This window comes from Lygodium microphyllum, chromosome 13 (genome assembly GCF_053477565.2).
Source record: "Lygodium microphyllum isolate KBCC chromosome 13, Lygodium_microphyllum_v1.1.10, whole genome shotgun sequence".
Classification (NCBI taxonomy): domain Eukaryota; kingdom Viridiplantae; phylum Streptophyta; class Polypodiopsida; order Schizaeales; family Lygodiaceae; genus Lygodium; species Lygodium microphyllum.
Window position 1 is genome coordinate 61,843,461 of NC_141147.1, and position 24,379 is coordinate 61,867,839.

Below are 24,379 nucleotides of genomic sequence, written 5' to 3' on the forward strand. Positions count from 1 at the left end.
TGTAAAGTAATAGAAAGTTTCCCCTTGAGTGGAATAAGAGGTCCATAGAAGAAATTATGTCAATACATGGCATGGTTGAAGAGATCCAGGAGCTCAAAGGAAGTAGGGTGCAGGCATGGCTATGGCTGCCATGAAAGGAAGAGTGGAGCTGGAGTGAGGAATGAGCTCATGAGCTAGCAATTATCTAACCTGAGGTAAAGAGGAGCTAAGAGAGTGATTTGTAGAGAGCAATGCCATACTCACCATGGCTCTGATACCATGTTGAGAAGCATGGATCTAGAACAGGATGAAACACAAAGATAAGACTCATGAAGAAATTAGACTTAGAGAGACTAACTATTACACAAGTGAATTAGGTTCCAAGATTGAAGCTTGGAATCATAAACACAATCTTGTGTATGTAAAAAATGACACTTGATTGAAAGGAAAAAAGTACTATGATAATTTTTTGAAATGATAGGCAAGTACAATCCTTTATAGTTGTGGGATAGTTGCACTCTCCCTCATTGTGCCTAGGGGATTCAAGCACCTCTTCCTAGACTACTTGCATTTCCCTTGACATCTAGAGGCTGTAATAGGGGCTTCACAAAGTGTATAGAGGTTGTAGTGCCAAAAGTTACATGAGGAGTTTTACAAAGCTTATGAAAGGAACACTAGGGCAAGGTTATAGAAGGCTTCAAAAAAGTCTATCAGAGTAGTGTGAATAGAAGGATTGGTGAGGCTTGTCATTCTGCTTTTGATGGTCTTCTTTTTCTTCTTATTCTACTTCCTCTTCATGATCTTTTTCCTTCACAGCTACAAGGTAGGCCTTTTGAGATCTCCTCCTAGCATGATAGAACTTTTCAATATGTCGGGTCCTTGTTTGGAAGTCACAAACTAGTTGGTCCGTCCTTTTTTCCTTTATAATTGTTATTGACATGCAACACTTGTTCATCCTTATAAGCACTTGTATCTTCTTTATTTTTTATATTCTTTTCTTCTTCTAACAAAGAGGCCTAAATTTTAACAAGTTTAGGATCTGGCATGATTATTAAAGTAGTGGAGACATTATCATAGTCTAGAGGAAAGCTTTTTAACAAAACACCAATGCATACATCTTCATCCATCTTAATGTTGATCCTTGCAAGCTGGGTTAATAGAATTTTCATGTAATTCATATGTATTGCAAGAGATGTGTTAGGTTTTATGTCCAGTCTAAAAAATTCAATTAATAAACCATACTTCGAAGACTTTGATTATGCACCAAATAGAGTATCCAATCTTTTCCAAGTGTCATGGGACGTGTTGCAGGTATCCACATGGTGGATATAGCTATAATCCAACTCAAGATTTATGATAGCTTGAGATTTGTCATCACTTTTCTGCCAAGTTTCTGCAAGAGCAGCATCTCGGGGCTTCTTCTCCTGACCGATGATCGCCCATAAGCCCTTCTTCATCAAGATAAGCTTTATTTGTGTTTGCTAGGTGTGAAACCCAAATCCTTTGAAGCGACATATTGTTGGAGAGCCTTTGGCCATGCTGGAGTGATAGTAGCAAATCAACACCAAAATTCTTTGAAATGAGCTGACTTTGGATGTGTCAAGAGACACAAGCAATTGCAGTGTCGTATCAAGAGATTCTAGTTTGTTATTGTTGCTTGAGCCTTTCAATCTTCACAAATCTTCCTCTCCTTGTTGGTCTTATGCCCAAATGTTTATTGGGAACTTAGTAGTAACTCAAACCAAAGGGATAGCAACTCCAGTAGGCTTGGAGGAGTGAGAAAATGATGGGATTTTTTAGCTTGCAGTTAAAGAAGCTATGGTGGATTAGGGTTAATAGGATAGGCGACTGGTTTTTTTGATGCAACAGCTCATAGAGTAGATCATTTGGCAAAATATTTTAGGTGAAGGAAGCTTATAAGATAAGCTTCAATTATCCTAAGACCACAGGAAGAATCACATCACCTACAGAGAGATCACGCCATACAATCATAGACATACATATATATGGCAAGAAACTTAAATTCTGACAATGTTGAGCTATGGGGTGCTCAATGTTGATGTGTAAAGTTATAGGAAATTTCCCTTGAGTGGAGTAATAGGTCCATAGAAGAAATCTAGTCAGGACATGGCATGGTTGAAGAGATCCACGAGCTCAAAAGAAGTTTTTTTATGACCTTATTGTTGAATTGCGTACCTTTATCATTGACCAATTCAATAAGGATACCCTAACTTCTGAAGATATCTTGAGCAATTGATTTAGTGGTATTATCTAGTAGAGCCTGTGCTTCTACCCATTTTGTGCAATAATTAGTGGGGTTGTCAGGATATACTTGTTTTTTGAATGAGAAGATGCTAGTGAAATCGGACTAGTGAAATCCAGATCCCATTTTTGGAAGGGCTCCAAAGGTAGGATTGATTGGAGTGATAAGTGATGTTTAGCATCAGGCTGGACCTAGGTAGGAGCCACACTACTAGACCCACTTATATGCATCACCATGCATGGTTAGCCACCACAAGCTCGCTATTTGGATTTTGTAGATTGTGACCTTTGTAGCAAAGTGGCCAATGATTTTCCCTTGTTGAGCTTCCTCTAGAACTACAAGGTGCTCCATTGGGAGAACTACTCTTTGTAGCAATCCAAAGAGGGTGTGATAATACAACTGGTCCATTATGACCTCAAAATGCTGGCTACAGAGAGCCATCCATTTTTTTAAATCCTTCTGGAGATCATGAAAAACAAAAGTGTGCCCGAGCAAATACTGCCAAAACTTCTTGATAGAATAGATCATGCCAAGACTCTCTATTTTTATGAATGAGTAGTTCTTTTCTACATTGAACAATCTCCTCTTGCATAAAATATTAGGCAAACCATCCATTCACATCTTCGTGCATAAGCACATTGCCAATAGCCATATCAAAGGCATCAACAAATACATGAAATGGTTTCTCCCAATTTGATGGGATCATGATTGGGGCTCTAGAAAGTAACAAATTGAGGTGACAAAATGCTAAGTTCACCTCTTGATTCCATTGAAAGATGGGTTTCACAATGTGTGCCAATTTGTTCAAGGAGACATCAAAGTGAGCTAAAAGTCGTAGGTGGCAACTATGACACCGGATTTTCCCCAAGAATCTAAGAAGTGCATATGGTGAATATAGCATTGTAGCTTGCATGATTTGTAGCCAACTCGATGGGGTCGATAGAAATGCCATCTTGAGAAATAATGTGGCCCTGTAAAATTTCTTCTTTAACAATGAACACACATATTAAAGGATTTAGACTTAAGCTTACCTCATGATGGCATCATGCTCGATAGAGCTAGATATGCATTACATACAAAATTCTTTTTCCAAATATACTAAAGTCATCCAAAAAGACTCTCATAAAATTAGTCAAGTAAGGCCCAAAGATCTCTTGTATGTCTCTTTGAAAAGAGGTCAAAGTTTTCTTGAGACCAAACCACATTATTTTGCAGATATACATGCCCTAGGCAATGATAAACCCTATTTTAAACTGATCTTTTAGACTTGGTTGTATCACTAAAGCCATCAAGAAAGGATTACATCTCCTAGCTAGCCACTTTATCTTGAATAATATCCAAGTAGGAAATGGGGAATAGATCTGGACTAGTGGTTGCATTGAACTTTCTGTAGTCAACATAGAACCACAACTTCTTGTTCTTCTTGGCGACTATGACAATCATGGAAATCCAATCAGCTTGATCTACTAGGATTATAAAGCCAACTCACAGTAGTAAATCTAACTCCTCTTTAACTTGTTTGGCCATGCCATGGTTCATTCTATGTTAGTGTATGTAGATTGTAGGAGCACCGGTTTCAAGGGAATCCAATGCTAGTAGAATCAGGGATCGAGTCCTTTGATCTTTGAGTACTCCCAAGTGAACACATATTTAAACTCGGTTAGTAAACTAATGAGTTGCTTACAAAATTGCGGCTCTAATTAGGCATTGATATTCATTGGTTTGGAATTTTTTGATTAGAATTTTCGAGAGCAAGGAGAACATTGTGTCTAATTTATCTTCCTTCACTCTTGTGACCTTCTATATTTGTGCCTCAAACTCATGCTCCTGTCTCAGTACTTCTTTTATCCCAGCTTTAGTAATCTCATTAGTATCCATATCTTCCTTCTCATAGTTTAGGTTTTGGATTTCGAAATTTTTTGGAGAGTTGTTTGTCTTCTCCTTCTCTAGGGTTTTGTTTGGTAACCTCTATGGATGCATATATTGTTCATTGATATGCAACACATTAATTAGATACCATGGCTGTAAATGTGCATTAGCCCTTAAAAATTCCTCCTCCTCCTCATCACTTAAGCCTTCTACCATATTGACTATTTTGCTACAACCCGTCTACATTGTGGTGAGGGAGGGGTAACATTTTTTAAGACCACAGTGACTTTGTACTAATTCCTGCGAATTGTGAGTTTGTCTTTATCCCAATTTTGGGCTACTCTTGGCTTGGTGGAGCCAATGTCTTTCCAACAATAGGGGTTAATCTTTGCTTGCAGCTCCATATTTAGCACAAATAATAAAACCAAGAATTGAATTGTAGCTATTTTCAAAAGTACAGACCGTATGATACCAAGTCGTCTCACCTTTACTAATTTTCCATTCTAACCAAGAATGGGGTTGGTTCCCAATCCATTAATCCTAATTCTTGAGATGTTACTGGTGTGATGATGTTGACATCAAATCTGTTGTTGAGTAGGATGTTCTAAATGATTTGATCCTTGCACACCAAACAAGGATTACCAGAATGGTCGAATCTGACAATGGGCATGGTGGTACTGGTTCTTGTTAGATTCTTTGAACTGTCACCTTCAGATCATTAGCATTCATAGCTGGTACTTCAAGTTTTGGTAACATTGGGTTGCTCTGGCTAAATGGACTTCAATAGGTGATCCTTGAAATTTGGTACAAGATTCAAGAGATCTCCTAATGGAAAAATAATATTTATTGGGCCCCATCTGGTTGGTCCTTTGGATGAGTCTGAAATAAATAAAACTAGCGGCACATTTCCTGTTGCTCTAATGTGGGCTCAACATCATTTTTGTGGCTTCTATTGCCTCTAGCGTTAGTATCCAAGATCTTACCATATCTCTATTTAGGGTGATCTTCCAGATTCATCTTCTGCTTCCTACTGGGATGATCATTTGGTATATGGTTCTTCTATTTGCCACGATAAACTTCTAGATGCTTCCCTTTGTGAATTTCAAGGTGACGATTTGGATTCTTTAACTCCACTGGGTTGGAGATCTTCCCTCATACCTTGCTTGTTTTTCTCTTATTTGGGGGTTGGAATTGCCCATCTATATTCTTGCTATGATTTTGACTTTGCAGACTTTGGGCCAATGTCCATTGTGGGTTTTGGGTGACTCCATCTTGGGTGTGGGTTTATCTTCACATATTGTTGTATTCCCTGTGTTAGCAAGGTATATGCATCATCCTGCTACTAGTTAGACTGTGGATAATTCATTGCAATGCAGCTTCCTTTCATTCCTATTGGGATTTTAGCATCTTGATTATCCTTATGCTACAGAGAAATCTCTCCTTGCATGAGCTACCAAACTAACTTGTGAGTCTAATTTCTTGATTAGAGCGCTGACATATATTTCATTACAGCTAGCTCTTGTGCTAACCACCATTCCAGTTGATGGTGAACTTTCTCTGGCTTGGCTCACGAAGTGCTTGTGGGTTTTAATGCAACTTCCTTGTATATTTTCTTGGATCGGGTTACCACATGAATATCCACCTCTGTCAACTCCTTCATTACAACTGTATTGGCTCTAGGCATGGATGTTGAGCCTTGTCCTTTCCTTTTCTAGGCATCATATGCCTAAGCTTCTAGACACTTAGATCTCTAATTTTCTTCCAGTATATAGAAGAAACAATGACCATGGCCATCGATGGGTTATTGGTACTCTTGATTTGTGTAAATGATTGTGGGTGTTTGAGCTTGATTGGTCAAAGTGGTAGCCCATTGGCCAGATGGAGATATTCCAACACCTTGCCATCCTCTTGGGTGGAGCATCTAGTTCCTGCCATTGTTCTAGTAGTACTCAGTGTTATGAATGGCCATGTTACAAATGCTACACCCTCTCTAATTTATGCTACATTCAGCCTGCATGTAGCTGGGATTATTGCATTGTGTGCACTATAGGTTTTTAACCTCATTTTCAAAGTGCTTTCTAAGGTTTTCTTATAGTTATTCTTTTTCTTACTCTTGCTAGGATTTTTCTCTTTCTCGTCCTGGAGTCAGTTTCCTTAATGCTAGATTCTGCCTCCAAATAAAAATCAGAATCAAAATCACCAGTGTCATCATTTTGGTTTTTTTGGGCCAACTTGGTGGATTTCTCCCCTTTTCCTAACTTTTCCTTTGACAAAAAATGTTCTAATTTGAAGGATTTTTTGTAAAATGGGTTGAAGCTATTATCAAATAAATCATCATAAGCAATTTTTGGATTGGCTTATTGAAGCCTTGGACATACAAGGTATTCAACATCTTGTCTTTGGGTTGGGCATTAGGGTCAATTCTACTATTGAGGATCATGAACTTAGCTGTATATGCTTGGATAGATTTATCACCTTGCTTAAGATTGATGAGCCTTTCAAGCTTCTTTACATCTGTTTGGTTGGGTTGAAATCTAATACAAAATTTAGTGAGTGTATCTTTCCAAGTTTGCCATCCATGTTCTATTGCGCTAGCTAGGTTTCAATTTTTTTCTGCATCGAAGATTCGAATATTGCAATTTTGTGAGGCTCACTAACTTGACCAAGGAAGTTGACATGTAAACCACATCAAATTGGCAAATGAAGACACCTGGATCCTCATTGGAAGATCTAGAGAACTTCAAAAATGAAATACTAGGCAACTGAGCCATTGGGACATGAAGTGAAAATGTATGAGGGGGTATTCGTGGAATATCACTTGAGTGAACAGAAGCCAATACAGAACTTGCTAGGTCTAGTGGAGTAGTGGGAGAAATTGACAAAAGTTCAAATTTACAATCAGTTGGTGGAGTGGAACAAAAATGGGACTGACCCGATTGCAAAGAGGGTTGTTACGCTTGAGACGCACCATTGCTAAGGATAGAAGGGGCCTCAGGAGATGATACTTCTTATTAGAATTGGACCACCGTACTTGGCCTAGAGCTAAAAGTGCATTAGCCAAACCTTGTGAATATGTATGCATTCAACTTAGCACGTGGAGGAATGATTATCGTCAGTGCTATATGTAAATAGGTCCAAACACCACCACCATAGAGTAAAGGGCAGTCATACTTAAAGCAACACACATGGACACCCATATCCTTACCTATAGTTAGTGTCCATTACAAAGAGTTTGACATAGTCAAAGTAATGAAAATAGATATCAAGATGCTCAATGAAGGAAATACTCAAATGTGTATTGCCAGATGAGATAGTACAATAATCTTAATGGATACGGAAATGATAGTGACCAAATACTTAGGAACAAGTAATGGAGGGATAACAATATTTCATAGGCTCAAGACAATCGGTGATACATACACAATGATGCGACTATTGCTAGAAGTCGTGACTCAGGATATACAAAAGAGAGAACCATGTTACTGTGGTAGCACTAAGGATGCCAATCAAAGGACTGGTCAAATGGACACACATAAAAATCTAATAGTTGAGAATTTGATCTCTCAATCCTCTCCCAAATCTTCAACTTGGGCGGGTCTCTTCCTTATATAGCTAGGTACTTGGTATGGTATTCCCTCCACCCATGTGCTATGATGATGGTCTTTATTACTTCTACACCCATTGGCTCATAAATGCACTGTTGACTGCCTTTACTTTAAATATCGCTATTGTTGCCACCTTTCACATGCAACAAGGAAATTATCATTGTCTTCAAGACAAAATGATGACAAAAATGACAATTTATTTTTCAACTAACATATAATAAATGCTTTCTCAAGAAAGGGAACATGTGATCATGTATGATTTATTGATTCTAGTACATCTAATCATATGACTATCTATTCTAAATGGTTTAGAGAGATGTCGGATCTAAAAAGTCCAAGTTATGTATAGACAGGTGATAATTTGTGTCATTTGATTTCACATATTAAAAAATGTTCTTTATCCTTGCATGATGGTTAGACAAAGTGTTGATAAAATGTTTTACATGTGCCATCCATCATAAAAAATTTGGTATGTGTTAATCAAATGGTAGAGGAAGGCCTATAGATTAGATTTAATGCAAAGGGATGTTTTGTTGAATACTTTAACCAAGTGGCCATGGGATCATAGCATTTGTATCTTCACAGCACCCCAAATCCAATCGTAGTACGAACAGGAGAGAAAGTCTATAGCTTTGCACAACATCCACCAAAGCCACCACCTCCACTAGTCGAGTAAGGTACTTGAGGCAGCTGCCTACCTCTACGACTAACCTAGGATGTCGAACTTGTTTACTAGAGATCAATATTTCAAAGCATATTGAGGTAGAATCTCAGGACATTGATTGAGATAACTCTGTATCTACTTCTCTCTGAAGCATGCCATCTAATTTAAAGATATATGTGTGAAAATATCCTCCAATTCCTCATCGTGAGCTCTCGACTCATATTACTCTTGTGAATCAAACTTTGGTGACATGCACAATAAAAAAGAGACATACTATTCTTACTCTCTCTCTCTTAATCTCCCTCTCTTTTCCTCTAATCTCACTCCCTTAGTCTCCCTCTCTCTTAATCGCTTTTCCTCTCTCTTAATCTCCCTCATTCTCTTTTCCTCTCTTCCTCTCTTCATTCCTTAACCTCTCTCTTTTTCTTACCCTCTTTGACTCTCTCTCTCTCTCTCTCTCTCTCTCTCTCTCTCAATCTCACACACACTCTCTCCCTTCCTCTGAATGTGCCTATATCTCTTTTCCTCCCTCCCCCCTCTCTCTCTCTCTCATAATTTCCATCTCTTTCTTATCCTCTCCCTTAATCTCTCCCCTAATCTGTGTGTGTGTGTGTGTGTGTGTGACCTTCTCCCTCTCTTAATCTCTCTCCTTTAATATCCTTTTCTTAATCTCTCTCCCTCTCTTACCCTCTCCCCCTCTCTTTTTTCCTTAATCTCTTTTCCTCCCTCCTAATCTCCCTCCCTCTTTTTCTTAACCTCTTTCCCTGTCTCTTTATCTCCCTTGCTTTCTTTTCCTCCCTCTCAATCTCCATCTTCTTCTTACTCTCTCCCTCCCTTAATATCTTTTCCTCCTTAATCTCCTTCTCTTTCTCTCCCTCTTAATCTCCCTCCCTAAATATTTCTTATCTCCCTCCCTTGCAACCTCCCTCTTACTTTGCTCTCTTTCCCTCTCTTCCTCCCTTAACCTATCTTCCTCTCTTACCCTCTCTCTATGCTCTTTGCCCCCCTTAATCTCCAACTTTTTCTTACTTTCTCTCCCCCCCTTAATTTGTCTTGTCCCTTAATCTCTTTTCCTCCCTCTTAATCTCTCTCTTTTTCTCTCTCGCTCTTACTCTCCCTCTCTTTCCCTCTCTCTTAATCTCCCTTCCTTTATCTCTCCCTCTTTCCATCTCTTGCTCTCCCCCCCTCTCTTTGTCTCCATCCCTATTAATCTCCCTCCCTCCCTCCCTCCTTCTTAATCAGTCTCTTTCCATATATTCCTCTCTCTTAATCTTTCTTTCCCTTGCCATCACACACACACACACACACACTCTATCTCTGTCTCTGTCTCTGTCTCTGTCTGTCTGTCTGTCTGTCTGTCTGTCTCTCTCTCTCTCTCTCTCTCCCCCTTGCCATCTCTCTCTCTCTCCACATGAATAACAATATACAAAGGAAGTAAGGAGAGAAGGGCTTACTTCGAGGCTCAAAGACGGACATTCACTACCTTGAAGCTCTTTTATGTGACCTTCTTCTCCTTTCCCTTTGTGCTTTCTTTGGCACTATCCTTCGTGTTCTCTTCAAGCTTCGTCTTGAAGCTCTCTCTCTTCCTCTCTCTCAAGTTTTCCTTCATGTTCTCTCTTCCTCTCCCTCTCTCTTTGTCTCACACACTTCTCATCTCTTTCTCTCCTTACCAAAGCAATCATAATTTTATGCTATGATTGTTTTGGCTCTTTTGATGCTATAGTATATCGATGATATCATCATCAATATTATTGGTATCAACTTTGTACTAGAGTTACTAACAACATTGCTATTATCAAATTGTGGTTTTGATAGAAAGCGTCATTCTATAACTTCATTTGTTTGTACTATTTCCCTGGAAAATAAGATATTTACATTATTGTAACAATTACAACTGTTTTGAAGAGCCAAACCAATCCAAAAACTAGTTGCCACCTAGCTTGTTTATCTCAGGCCTTCCAATGCTGAACCATGTTGGGCTTATATAGGTTTTCTTCATTATCAAAGGATAGGGTACGAGATTATATCCTCTGATACAAAACTCATTGGTTCTCACCCACCATATGAAAACATCTTCCTATAGGGATGGCCTCATTGGTACGAGATTATATCCTCTGATACAAAACTCATTGGTTCTCACCCACTATATGAAAACATCTTCCTATAGGGATGACCTCATATACCTAAGCAATGGTTGTTTGCCTTAGATAGATTATCTTTACGCTAGGTGAATAGTTTTTTGCAAAGGCCCTAGAGATGGCACAATGTCTTAATCGTGTGTTGGGTTAAAGGAACAAACATCATTCATATCATTTACAAGATTTTGCTTCAATCAAATTCAATCATACAAATAATGAAAAAAAAAGTCATTTCCAAACAATTTTGAGGTAGCTTCTCCAATGGAATCTCAATAACTTCTATTCTATATAATAATCAACTCATGACTCAAGTATTTTAGCATGAGCTTAAATAGAAAATTTTCCTTAGGGTCTAACAAATTTAAAGGTAAATTTTGAACTTTTAAATAAAATGTTAGAATAAAATTTTACTTTTTCTTAAAATTCTCTAATTTTATTTACTAATTTAACTATTAATCCAAAGAGAAATTTGTATTTAAACTTTAATATAATTTATTTATTTAAAATTTTATAAATAATTATATAGTTTTATAATAAGTATATAAGTTGAATTCAAATTTTAACTTTCAATATTTAGTTTGCAATAAATTTTAAAGTATATATCTTTTGTATTGATTTTAGTAGTTAATGAATTTAACTTTAATTGAAACTAATGAATTAGATTAAATTAAATATAATATATAGAGGTTTTAAAGTTAACATTTTTGAATAATCAATTTATTCAATAATTTCTAAAAATAAATAATAAACCTAAGTAATATTGAGGGCTATATTTTTGGCATTAGGGGTGGAAGAAGGACTTGCAAACTTGACATGCTTTCATCAGTTTAATTATCGAGGAAGAAGCTAGGTTGCCACTGTGCGAGGGAGAATTACCCCTTCTTTGCATATTTTCTCTCTCCTTGTTTTCCTTCTTTGTCTCTTTGTTAAGAGTCTTCTCTCCACAAAATAGTGATTTTACTTCTTTGTGGGTGCAGGGCACCCGGGGGGGGGGGGGGGGGGGCGTGGATGGTGTGGAAAATTTAAGAAGGTTGACTTTGGGGGATGGACAATGCAGCCCCCCTAATTGGGGGTGCCCCCCCTTACTCGCTTTACCTAAGGCTATTATGTTCATTTTTTCGTATTTCTTGAATAATGTTTTTTTTTTCATTTTAAATATTTTCACACACACACACACAAACATAAAATTATTAAATTAAAAGAAAAACAAGTTAGCATAAAAATTTGAAAGTTTTTTTAAAATTTTAAAGATATGATTAAATGATTATATTAAAAAAAATTAAAAATGAGAAAAAATAAAAGAAATTTTAGACATTAAAAAATTTACAAAATTTTCATTACAATATTTTAATTAACAAGAAAATTCAAAAATATAGAAATTTTAATAAAAACTTAAAAAATTGATGAAAGCTGAATATAAGCTAAGAAAACTAATAATAAATGGAAGTAAATCAAGAAAATTATAGTAAATTAGAAGTTTTAGTAAATAATTAGGAAAATTTAAGAAAACTAATGATAAGTTGAGAAAAAATAAGATAAATTAATATACTAAAAATAAAATAAAACTAAATTAAAATAAATAAAAGCATGTCAATTAATATTATTTTAAATTTAGATAAAATTAAATAGTTATCCTATAATATTTTAAATAAAATAAAAATTTGAGTAAAATAAATTATTTTAAGCTTATGCATGAGTATTCATGTGTGTGTGTGTGTGTGTGTGTGTGTGTGTGTGTGTGTGTGTGTGTGTGTGTGTGTGTACGTGTGTGTGAGTGAGTGAGTGAAATTCAATGATTCACACGTAAGGAGGTCAAAATAAGACACAATTGTGCATGCTTTATTAGGAAATTTTGGGTATATTATGGAAACTCAAATTTACCAAATCATGACTTGGATTACAAAGGATAAGTTTTATAATCTAAGATGGTGTGTATCATCCACTACGCTTGGTAAAATCATTTAATACAATTCTACTAACTTGCAAGTATTACTTTTTTAATGTCTTCTGCATATATAAATGAGACATCATACATATCAACAATATGAAAAGGAACACAATGCAATTAAGAATTACATTATCTCAAACATGTTAAAACTACATAATTAAGAACCAAATTACACTAGAACTAAGGGTGTTCTTCTACACATGCATGTGAAATATAAACTGTGCATCCTAGTTCAATAAACCTTAAAGATTAATGTCATTTAGTGCAAGGGTAAACTATTCAAACTCTTCCTCAGATTGAAGCTTTAAGGAAACTCTCCAGTCATTTATATGCTCTTGTATCTTGATATCCAAAGGAAGAGGATAAGGACTTAGAAATTTAATTTGTTATTATAGGTGAGACTTGCCATTGGCTTAAACCCACCCAATGATAGGCCTCAATAAAGTAAGCATGCTTTATCCACCATCACTATTTGGTTGCAAGTATTTGAAGATGGGCTAGATCATATTTCCAACATGTTTGACATACCAGAATTGTACAACTTTATGTATTATAGATGCATATCAAGATCAAGCTTCCAAGTGTACACCAAGTAATGAAATATAAAGAGATGGACATTGCATGGAAGAAAATTTCATAAGTATTAAGACTTCACATTATTCATGTTGCAATCCTTAAAGAAAAACATTTAAAGTTAATGCATGAAGAACCAAGGAATTAATATGAAGTTACATCTGATAACAAATAGATGATTTCAATATGTACATACAAAAACCCCTCTTGAACTTTTAGATAACCAAATCACTAATGTGTGGATCAAAATATTACATAACCTTAACCATAAGAATTAGTTTAACCATACAAAAACCCCTCTTGAACTTTTAGATAACCAAATCACTAATGTGTGGATCAAAATATTACATTATAGATTCCAATCTTAACCATAAGAATTAGTTTATCAAGACTAATTCATATGCACCATAAGAGCAAGTTGGAATAATTTTCACATCTAGCTAAGTGTATACTAGGTTTATGATACTAGGCTAAAATAAAAGCTACACCTATGTCTAGATTATACATGCACTAGGCATAGCCTATGGTTAAGAAAATTCTATATATATGCTAGATATATGCAAATGATAGGATCGGCTAGGCTTATACATAGGCAAGCAATTCTAGGTTCAATAGAGCTAGATCTATACTACATATAAGCTAGGCTAACACATAAGGTGGAGCTTTGGCTTAGGTTAGGACCAAGTGAAACTAAGTTAGTAAGCTAAGTGTAAGTATGCGTTCATACACATGTGTGCATGTGCGCATGCATGTGTGTGTGTGTGTGTGTGTGTCTGTGGGAACCAACTTACCTGGCTCTCTAGCTAGCTCCTTCATAATCCCATTCATCCAGCCTCCTTCTAGGTATGCATAGTGAGGAAAGACCAAATCTACTATAACCTCATTGGTATTTAGCTAAAGTATTCTAGAAAAACTCATAATGAGGAGAGGGCAACATATAAAGACATGAATCCATGGAAGTCACCTAAAGACCAACAAAGCGTCGTGCTCACAAGGAAGTCGAGTATAAAAATGGATGCTTTTAATACGATTAGTGACCTTCATTAGTAAAAGAAAAGAGAAGGTACTCTTAGATTACTCTCAAGCCAATTAGAAATAGTAACATGTTCCATCCATTCCATTATAAAACAGTTCTTTCCCTAGGATAGACTAGCATTATCACTAGCCATAATCTAGTTGTTGGAAGAGAGGGAGAGAGACAGAGTGGAGCGGAAGATGAGCCTCAGCTCATTGTTGTTCTTCTTTCATTATTCTTCCATCATACTAACTGAAAGAGACTTACACACATAGGTATGACTAACCAAGACTAATTGTGGTTAAGTCACTGACTACATAGACTTATTGAATGCCACACAAGTGTACATCTATATCCCGGGGGGTCCACTAGGGTTTACCGTATGGTACGACGTGAGTGTAAGGGAGGGGGGTTATTTAAGGGAAGGAAGGTACATTTTATAAGGTAAGGTCTCATAAATAGGGGGTAGATAATAGATATTTTCATATATTTCTTGCACGCAAGTGACATCTCCTTATTACTACTAGTGAATCCCCTGTGAGATGTATCCAGCTAGTCGGTCACACACATAAAGATAGACTAACTGAAGAGTAACGGGAGCTTGATATTCTAACACTCCCCCTCAAAATCAAACCATTTGATAAACTCCAAGTAGCTGTTTGATATATGAACTTTTCTTTACCAAGAGACTTGGTAAATATATCTGCTACTTGGTTTTCAATCTTCGCATGAATCAAGTCAATCTGTCCTGTAAGAACCATTTCTCTAATGAAATGGTAGTGAACCTCAATACGTTTCAACCTAGCATGGTAGACAGGATTGCTAGCCAACATAACACTGCTAAGGTTATCACAATGCAATCTCACTCTGCTTTCTAGCTGTATTCCCAAGTCTTTCAGCAGTTTCATCAACCAAACTGCTTCACAAGCTGCTAAGGCAGCTCCTCTGTACTAAGCTTCTATACTAGACAATGCAACAGTAGGCTGTTTCTTACTCCACCAATTGATCATACTGCTGCCCATCCAAATGCATAACCACTGGTTGACCTCCTATCATAGGCACAACCACCCAATCAGCATCAATAAACCCTATCAAGTCAAGATATTTTCCATATGCATAAAACAACCCATAATCTACAATACCCTTTACATATCTCATGATCCTCATGACTGCATCTAAACGTGCTTTGTGAGGCTTCTGTATGAACTAACTAATCAACCCCACTGCATAATATAAGTCAGGACACAGATAATAGTCAAGTATATCAAGCTGCCCACCATCTGTCGATACATAGTTGCATTCTCTATGTCATTACCAACATTAGTATGTAGCTTGACATTCTGATTAAGAGGTGTCTCCATAGGCTTGCATTCAACCATACTTCTGTAACATGTCATGAGCATATTGCTTTTGTAGCAGCGATATACCTTGAGGCGTAGAGACTGCCTCAATTCCAAGAAAATACTTTAGTTCACCAAGGTCTTTGACTTTGAATTTAGCCTGCAAACATGATTTAATTTTAGCAATGCCCTCTTCATAATCTCCAATGATGATAAGATCATCTACATAAACCACTAGAAACATATATCCGTGATCTGTCTTCTTCGTGAATAGATTGTGATCAGCATCACCCAATCTAAATCCATGTTGCTATAAATAATTGCTAATATTTAAGCATTCCATGCTCTAGATGCGTGTTTCAGACCATATACAGCCTTTTTCAGCTTACATACATGTGTAAGAAAGTCCGGGTGAACATAGCCTTCAGGCTGCTCCATATATACTTCCTCAACCAAATCACCATTCAAGAAAGCATTCTTGATGTCCATTTGCCATAATTTCTAGCCTTTGCATGTTGCCAAAGCAATGGCAGTTCTGACTTTTGCCATTTTAGCCACAAGATTGAAAGTCTCCTCATAGTCAAGGCCATATTGTTGTGTATACCTTTTTGCAACCAGCCTGGCCTTATAGCATTCTAACGAACCATTTGACTTGCACTTAACCTTGTACACCCATTTGCAACCAATGAGGACTTTGCCTTCAGGCAACTCAACCAATTCCCAGGTCTCATTTTCAACCAGGACTGCATACTCCTCATCCATGACAGCATACCAGTTATCATCTATAATTGCATCATCAAACTTTGTAGGCTCTTTATAATCTATCACACTAGCCATATATGCATAATGGCGGGCTGAATAACCAGTGTATGTAAACCTGTGAATTGGTTTTTTGACTCTCTCAGATCTCCGTAACTGTGGCTCACTCTGAGCTTGCCTCTCATGAGGCGGTACATAACGACTTTGTCTTGCTCCAGGTGTCATAACAGAGGTGGAATGCCCAACTCACTATACAAACTATCACTTCTGGATGACTCATAACCTACTATAAGTGAACCTATCACATCATCAAGTATATTTTCTTTTCCCTTATCCAATCTCCCCCTCACTAACATATCCATGTCAGTGGATGTAGGAGTACGACTCTGCAAGCGTCGTGACCAAGGACTTACTGTAGGTGACCCATCACTTGTAGGACCACTCATAGATGTACTCATTATAGGTGTATTTTTAGCATGACTGATCCATCACTAGCCACTGCAACCGGATTACCATACCACGATGCTAGCTCTTGAAAAACAACATCTCTGCTAATCAATGTCTCATGTGTAGACGGTATATAACACTTGTAAGATTTCTGGTCTTGTGCATAGCCAACGAACACACTCTTGATAGCTTTAGGATTCAATTTCTTCCTCTTTTCATCAAGAACATGCACATATGCAATGCTACCAAATACCTTTAAGTGTGAAATGTCAGGCTTATGACCATACAACCTCTCATATGAAGTTACATCATAAATCTCTGTTGTAGGGGTTCTATTCAGCACATAGACAACAGTCACTACTGCTTCAGCCCAATAACCATTTTGCAAACTCTTCTCATTCAGCATAGCTCTTGCCGATTCCATCAGTACCCTATTTTTCCTTTTTGCTACACCATTTTGCTACGGTGTATAGCTGCAAGTTAAGTGTCTTCTAATCCCATGTTTAGCCAGGTACCTGTGTCAAAGTAATTAGAGACATATTCTCCACCTCCATTTGATCTAAGATATGAACTTTTACAGCTCAACTCATTTTCAGCATGCTTTTCGAAGTCCTTGAATGCATCAAGCACATCATCCTTATGTTTCAGTATGTAAAGCCAAGTATACTTGATGAAATCATCAATGAAGGGTACATAGTAATGAGCACCACCAAAAGAAGCATTATGAGATGGACCCCACACATCTAAGTGTACCAACTGCAAGGGTTGTGAGCTATTCCGTACATGTCTCATAAATGGAAACTTTGTTTGCTTTCCAAATTGACATGCATTACATACATGTCATGATACTTGAACTTGGGCAGTCCAAGCACAATCTCCTTCTGCTACATAGATTTTAGCTTTTGTACATTCACATGGCCAATCCGCTTATGCCATATCTGAGCATCCCGTATAGCACCATCATCATGTGCAAACATGGCTGCTTTCAATTGTGGAATTGATGCATCAAGAGCAAACATTCTGCCATCTCTTCGGCCTCTAGCAATCAATTTGTAGCCATTAACATATTATTCAACAAAGCATCCATCTCTATTAAATCTCACCTGCAGATTCTATTTTGCAATCTATCCAACTAACAAAAGATTCTTGGTTATGGTAGGTACATGTAGTACATCATGTAGGCTCTTTTTCTTGCCATCAGGTATCAACAAAGGTACAACTTCTTTATGCTAAATAGTATGTTGGGTGTCATCCCTAGTACAAACATGTCCATGCGAACCTGCAACCATCTCATTAAACCATTCTCCATGGGGTGTCATATGATTTGAAGCCCCTGAATCAATGTACCATCTCTCATCTCTGTTCTGCCTAGATGCATTTTTAGACACATGTTGCATGGCAAAAAATTTGTCAACCTGCTCATCATGAGCACCGCTAGAAGATGCATACTGTCCATGTTGTTTGCCCTTTGCCTTCATATCTCCTTGCTTCTTGTAACAATCCTTTGCAATGTGTCCATATTTGCTGCAATATGATAGTCCTTATCTCTATTTGACTGATCATTTGAGTGCCATGAACCAGATCCACCACCTCTACTATGGGGTGATCTCCCCTTGCCTCTAAAGCCGCCAGATCCACGTTGGCCCTGTGTATTTGTGCCATGCTAGGCATTTTGTTGATGCTGTCCATAAGCATTTGAGTGTCTCCTCGACCTTGAAAAAAGCTACGGTCTCTACGGCCTCTACCACGCTGGCTAGAGTAAAGAACAGTGTCTCTGCTTTGAGACGTACTAGAATATGTATTTAGCCCAAGCTTAACTTCCTCATGCAGCAGCAAAGCAATTAGCTCATCCCAATCAGGGGATTCAGCTCTCATAGAAATAGTTATATCAAATGCTTTATACTCTTTTTCAAGTCCATTCAATGTCACTGCAATCATATAACACAATATTAGTGAGTTTGGGAATCTCCCAATTCCCAATTTTTAAATACTAAAAAGGTGGCACTTGGATAACATGCCATAAGTTTCTCAAAACCATATGATGTGACCTATCATTGGAAAGCACTTGAAAAATGGAATCTATTGAGCTATAGAGCGCTCGATTTGGAGTTATAGTGTTCAAGTTATGACAAATCCAAATATTTGACCACGTGTCCCAAACTTATGGATTCCTCCAAGTCAAACCACAAATGTCCCGACGAGATTGACTGTAGAGGCCGTTTGTTCCTGGAGCTCCGCCTTCGCCCGAGATTGGTAGCGATTGGAAGCTCTTGATCTCTGCTCCGCTCTGATACCATTGGTGCGCAGATCGGTCGCAGATAGCTCACGTGGTGAATCCCGGAAGGTCCCCAAGAACAAAGTACTCTACTTTTTAGCACAAAAACCCATGTAAAAGCAAGCACGACATGAGGCAAGAGACAAATTGGGTTCAATCTCCCCCATGCCTTGTGTGAGCGCTTCACAAAGCATGTATTTAATGTATATTTCCAATCTTCATGCTCAAAAATAGCCCAATTACAAAAATATGACAAGCTTTTAGCTTTTGAGTTTGCTTTCTACCAAAAATAAGAAAATAAAGCTAATGGACGGTGCCCATAGAGTCTGGCACGCCCAATCTCAATGTCCAAATAGAAATAACATATCCAGGCGCATAAGCGCATACAAAATAATAATAAATAATCGATGTCTCAATAGACATAACAAAATATAGGTGTGGCGCCTATCAAAATCTAGTCCAAAAGTCGAAAACCCGCTAGACTCCAATGCTTTCCTCCGCCACTGCTGCTATCTCTACACATCAACTGAAGCATTCACAATCGTTAGTAAAATAACACAATTAAACCGACAAAAGTGAATACCTAGCAGTCTTCAGCTACATAAATAAATCAACTGGATAGAAATAAATCCTAACCTTAATTTATTACGAGTGCGCACTCTAAACTCATAAACATTTATTAATCTAATATGCATTTTGCGGAATCACCCGCTATGGAATCACCCATGTACACACTAAATTAATGAAACGCCCGAAAAGGACAGGCGTCCCCATCAACTTCTCGCACAAAGAATCCTCTTTGCGTATGAGCCCCGGTCATCTAAGTTTACGGAATCCACCGTAAAACCTCACGGAATCCACCGTGGAATATGCCTCCTGGCATCAGATCTTTCCTTTTCGCGTGACTTATTTGAGCCTTGCTGCTCTTCCTCTTGCTCTCTTGCTGTTGAGATGGTTGGTCATTCTCTTTTTTATTAGTAACTCTCTCCAAGTTATGTTGTTCCTTATGGACTTGGTCTCCCTCTTGTTCTTGGATTGGTGATGGCTCACCCCTAGTATATTATACACATCCCTCCTTGGGCGTTTCTCAGTCCTATTGCTGTGGCTAAACCTAGGGCCTTCTCCATCGTCGTAGGGCTCCACTCCACCTCTACTTGATGAGCTTCTCCTCCTCTTCTTACCATCACCATGCCACAATTTCTTTTGGCATCAAAGCTCCTCAGAAATTCTATGCACTTGCTATAATCGATAGCCTACCCGATCTTCTCTACATACTTTTGTAGACTATACTGATCCAGGAGTTGTTTTACCGCTAGTTCCTTCATGATGGCATCTTTTAGGTTTAGGGTAAGCTTGAATGTAAACTGACTGAGACCCCTTGTTTCCACCATTAAGCCATATTTTTCTTGCTTTTCCATTGTGAACGGGAGCTTGCCACCTTAGTCTTGCCAAGAAAGAGAGAGCAGCCAATGACCATGCTTTGGGCCATGCTCAAATGCAATGTGTGCTTTCTATAGAGGTGACTTTCTCTTCCAGTAGTGGGGATTCCATCGTGGCTCTTTGTTCTTATGTCACTTTCTCCATAATGGTTCTTTGTGGGGTTGGTGGTCTTGTGGTGACTTGGACATTGAATGCTTCTATACAGAGACCTGTGTCAATCTGCATTCACTTGGAAACTCGTGAGAATACATGCAAGTCATATGCTTCAACGATAATGAACAGGTTGATGCCAGGAGGCATATTCCACGGTGGATTCCGTGAGGTTTTACGGTGGATTCCGTAAACTTAGATGACCGGGGCTCATACGCAAAGAGGATTCTTTGTGCGAGAAGTTGATGGGGACGCCTGTCCTTTTCGGGCGTTTCATTAATTTAATATGCATTTTGCGGAATCACCCGCTATGGAATCACCCATGTACACACATGCCAGGAGGCATATTCCACGGTGGATTCCGTGAGGTTTTACGGTGGATTCCGTAAACTTAGATGACCGGGGCTCATACGCAAAGAGGATTCTTTGTGCGAGAAGTTGATGGGGACGCCTGTCCTTTTCGGGCGTTTCATTAATTTAGTGTGTACATGGGTGATTCCATAGCGGGTGATTCCGCAAAATGCATATTAAATTAATAAACGTTTATGAGTTTAGAGTGCGCACTCGTAATAAATTAAGGTTAGGATTTATTTCTAACCAGTTGATTTATTTATGTAGCTGAAGACTGCTAGGTATTCACTTTTGTCGGTTTAATTGTGTTATTTTACTAACGATTGTGAATGCTTCAGTTGATGTGTAGAGATAGCAGCAGTGGCGGAGGAAAGCATTGGAGTCTAGCGGGTTTTCTGATCTTTGGACTATATTTTGATAGGCGCCACGCCTATATTTTGATTATGTCTATAGAGACATCGATTATTTATTATTATTTTGTATGCGCTTATGCGCCTGGATATGTTATTTCTATTTGGACATTGAGATTGGGCGTGCCAAACTCTATGGGCACCGTCCATTAGCTTTATTTTCCTATTTTTGGTAGAAAGCAAACTCAAAAGCTAAAAGCTTGTATATTTTTGTAATTGGGCTATTTTTGAGCATAAAGATTGGAAATATACATTAAATACATGCTTTGTGAAGCGCTCACACAAGGCATGGGGGAGATTCAACCCAATTTGTCTCTTGTCTCATGTCATGCTTGTTTTTACATTGGTTTTTGTGCTAAAAAGTAGAGTACTTTGTTCTTGGGGACCTTTGGGAATTCACTACGTGAGCTACCTGCGTCCGATCTGCGCACCACAGGTGCAGCTCAAAGAGACATCACTTATCTGAATCCCATGGGGTTGACTTCGATGCATATCACTTGTGCTTGATTATCATTGCTTGTGTGTGTGCTAGCTTTGTTTTTCATGTGTTATCTATACACACTCACAAAACACATGTTTATTTATATACATGTTTATAAATCCATGACACTTCATGAGGATAAAAACCAATTGTAGAACTTCGGATTGTACTGGAGGGTGGCACATGCATCCAGTACTCATGGGAGCCTACTCAATAACAATAGGTATTTTGCAACATCGAGTAGCATGGTATCTTGTCCAAGTCTACTCGCAACACATAGCTCCTCAGTGAGAACCTTATCAGCCAGAGAGTTCGCCTCGCTAGTTCCAGCTAAGTCCATACCCCGAATAGCAGTCAGTACTCGGAAGCAAGTTGGTACCAAATAGGTTGGGTCTCTTTGAGACCGCCATTTGGCCAACTGCTCCTCTAAGACTGTCAAAATCTGGGCTCCTAGTTCGGCTATTGTAACACAGATTTCAAACCAACTTTCTTCAAATTGACTTTGACTCTTTGATTGTTGCTTAATTTGCTCTATCTCTAAGAGATTTGGTTGGCAAAGCGCTTCATTGAATGTCATAGTTAAGCATAGTTCGCCGGCCTCCTTGTCAGAGATGAGTTGCATGCGCTTATGTAGGAGCATGTCGTAGTGCTTGTTAAGACATTCTTGCTCTTCCAAGGGATAGAGATGACATGGCAAGTATTCCTCAAGATTCTCCTTAGGGAATGTGCCCATGTCTGCAAGGATGTAGACACATGCGAATAATTTGAGTTTAGCATCCAACTCGGTCAAGCACTCTGTGACACTTCTATGTTCTATGAAGGCTTGCTCGGTAGCTATCTCCTGCAAGGTTCTAGGAGTTTCTCTAGGATTTAGCATAACTGGGGGTGTTGGGTCTAGATAAGGAAGATTAGTCAATGCTAGGATTGCTTATATTCTTGGGGTTTTCGTGTTTTTCCTGAGGCTTTGCTACTATTATGTCATGGTTCTCCTCGGATGTGACTGGTATAGTTTTGTCACCTTGTTGTGATAGTGTTGTATCCTCTCTTGATTGGTCAATGCAAGTTCTATTGTCGATGGATTGAGTGTTGCAAGCAACAATTGATGGTACTGGTTTCTTTGACTTATCAAAACACATGGATGTTTGAGGTTTCACTCGTATTAAGAGAGATGGAAATGGGTTCCTTAGTGGGTGGACTCAATACTTTATTCCCAAGCTCTCCAGTACTGTTGGTCTCAATCTTCTTGGTGTCCGCAACCACTTGTAACTGCCATTGTTTTCGTTGTTTTCTCCTATTTTTCTTGGTCAATGAAGGTGTATCCCTTAAAGATTCAGGACCCTAAACTAGGTCATCCATTGATGTGTTTGTTTGGGCCCCAGCTTTCTCTTTCTCTGGTGTGTCCTCATGGGATGTAGCTATTACCTGTTGGATAGCCTTGATAGGTTGATTGGTCAGATGTGCCATCTCCTTGGCCACATCTTCGAGAGGTTTCTCCTCAAGCTTAGGCTTTAGGTACTTTGATAGTGCTAGAGGTGTCAAGGATGTTGATTACGACAACTCTTCCATGGGTGAATTGCTAAGGACACATTTCGCAAGAGGCATCGTCATGGCCAAAGGCTGTGACTGCTGTGATTCCTGATTGGAAGTAGTAGCGGCTAGTTCAATGGACTGGCCACTATTGGTAGACTGCAATGTCAAGTCCTTAAGCAGATCGGAAGTGGCCATGTCTTTTGTTGCCCTTTGCGCATTCACTTGTGCAGATCGAGCATGAGTTGAGCTAGTCACGATGGATTGCACATGCATATCCTTAGGCTGAGAGCTAAGGGTGGAGTCATATCCCACCTCTTGGACATTTGGAAGCTTAGATGGAGATAGAGATTAGGATTGAGCAGCTGCACTTGATGATTGTTGTTGTGCTTCCTGTGTTTGTTTAGGAAATGAGGGTGTAAGAGATTTGGGACTACTTGGTGGGATTGGCCCTGGCTGGGGAGATTTGCTCCTGGCTGCTAGATGATTTTGCCAGTTGCTTTCCTGAGTAAACAACCTCACCATGAGCAATGTTGCGCCCTAGATGCTCGTTATCCTCTTGGGAAATCAAAGGTTCCTTGGACACTAGTGGATTTTGTGTACACTTGATGGGTACATATGATATTCACTTGTTAAGCATGCTAGGCTGAGGATCCACCCTTCGAATAGTCATGTTTGCTTTCTTGATTTCATTCGTGAGGGACTCGGTTACTCCATGTTTTTGACTCGAGACTTGGTTTTTCACTTAGATTTCCCTCCTGCGCTTCTTTGCTCTTGATACGTCCTAGCCCTCAGCTAACAAAGGTGGTTTAGCAGAGGGTTTTGGTACTCAAATCCATCGATTATCTGCGTAATACCCTTGAGCACGTAGCAATGCTTTGGATATCTATTGTGATGTTATAGAGGCTCTCCATCGATTCCTTCATCTATAAGGCTTGGGTTTCTTTTGTGGTCTTCTACAATATTTGTAAGTCCAAAGCCTATCCTTGGCATTGTCTCTTGACCTTTTTGTTTCATGAATGGCCACACTCGCTCGTTCTCTTTGTTCAACATGCGCTTGTATCAACACTTTCAACAAGTCCTTGCTCTCATTACTAGACTTGCTTGGTATGTCAGAATGTTCCTTGTCCTTTCCTCAAGGTTTG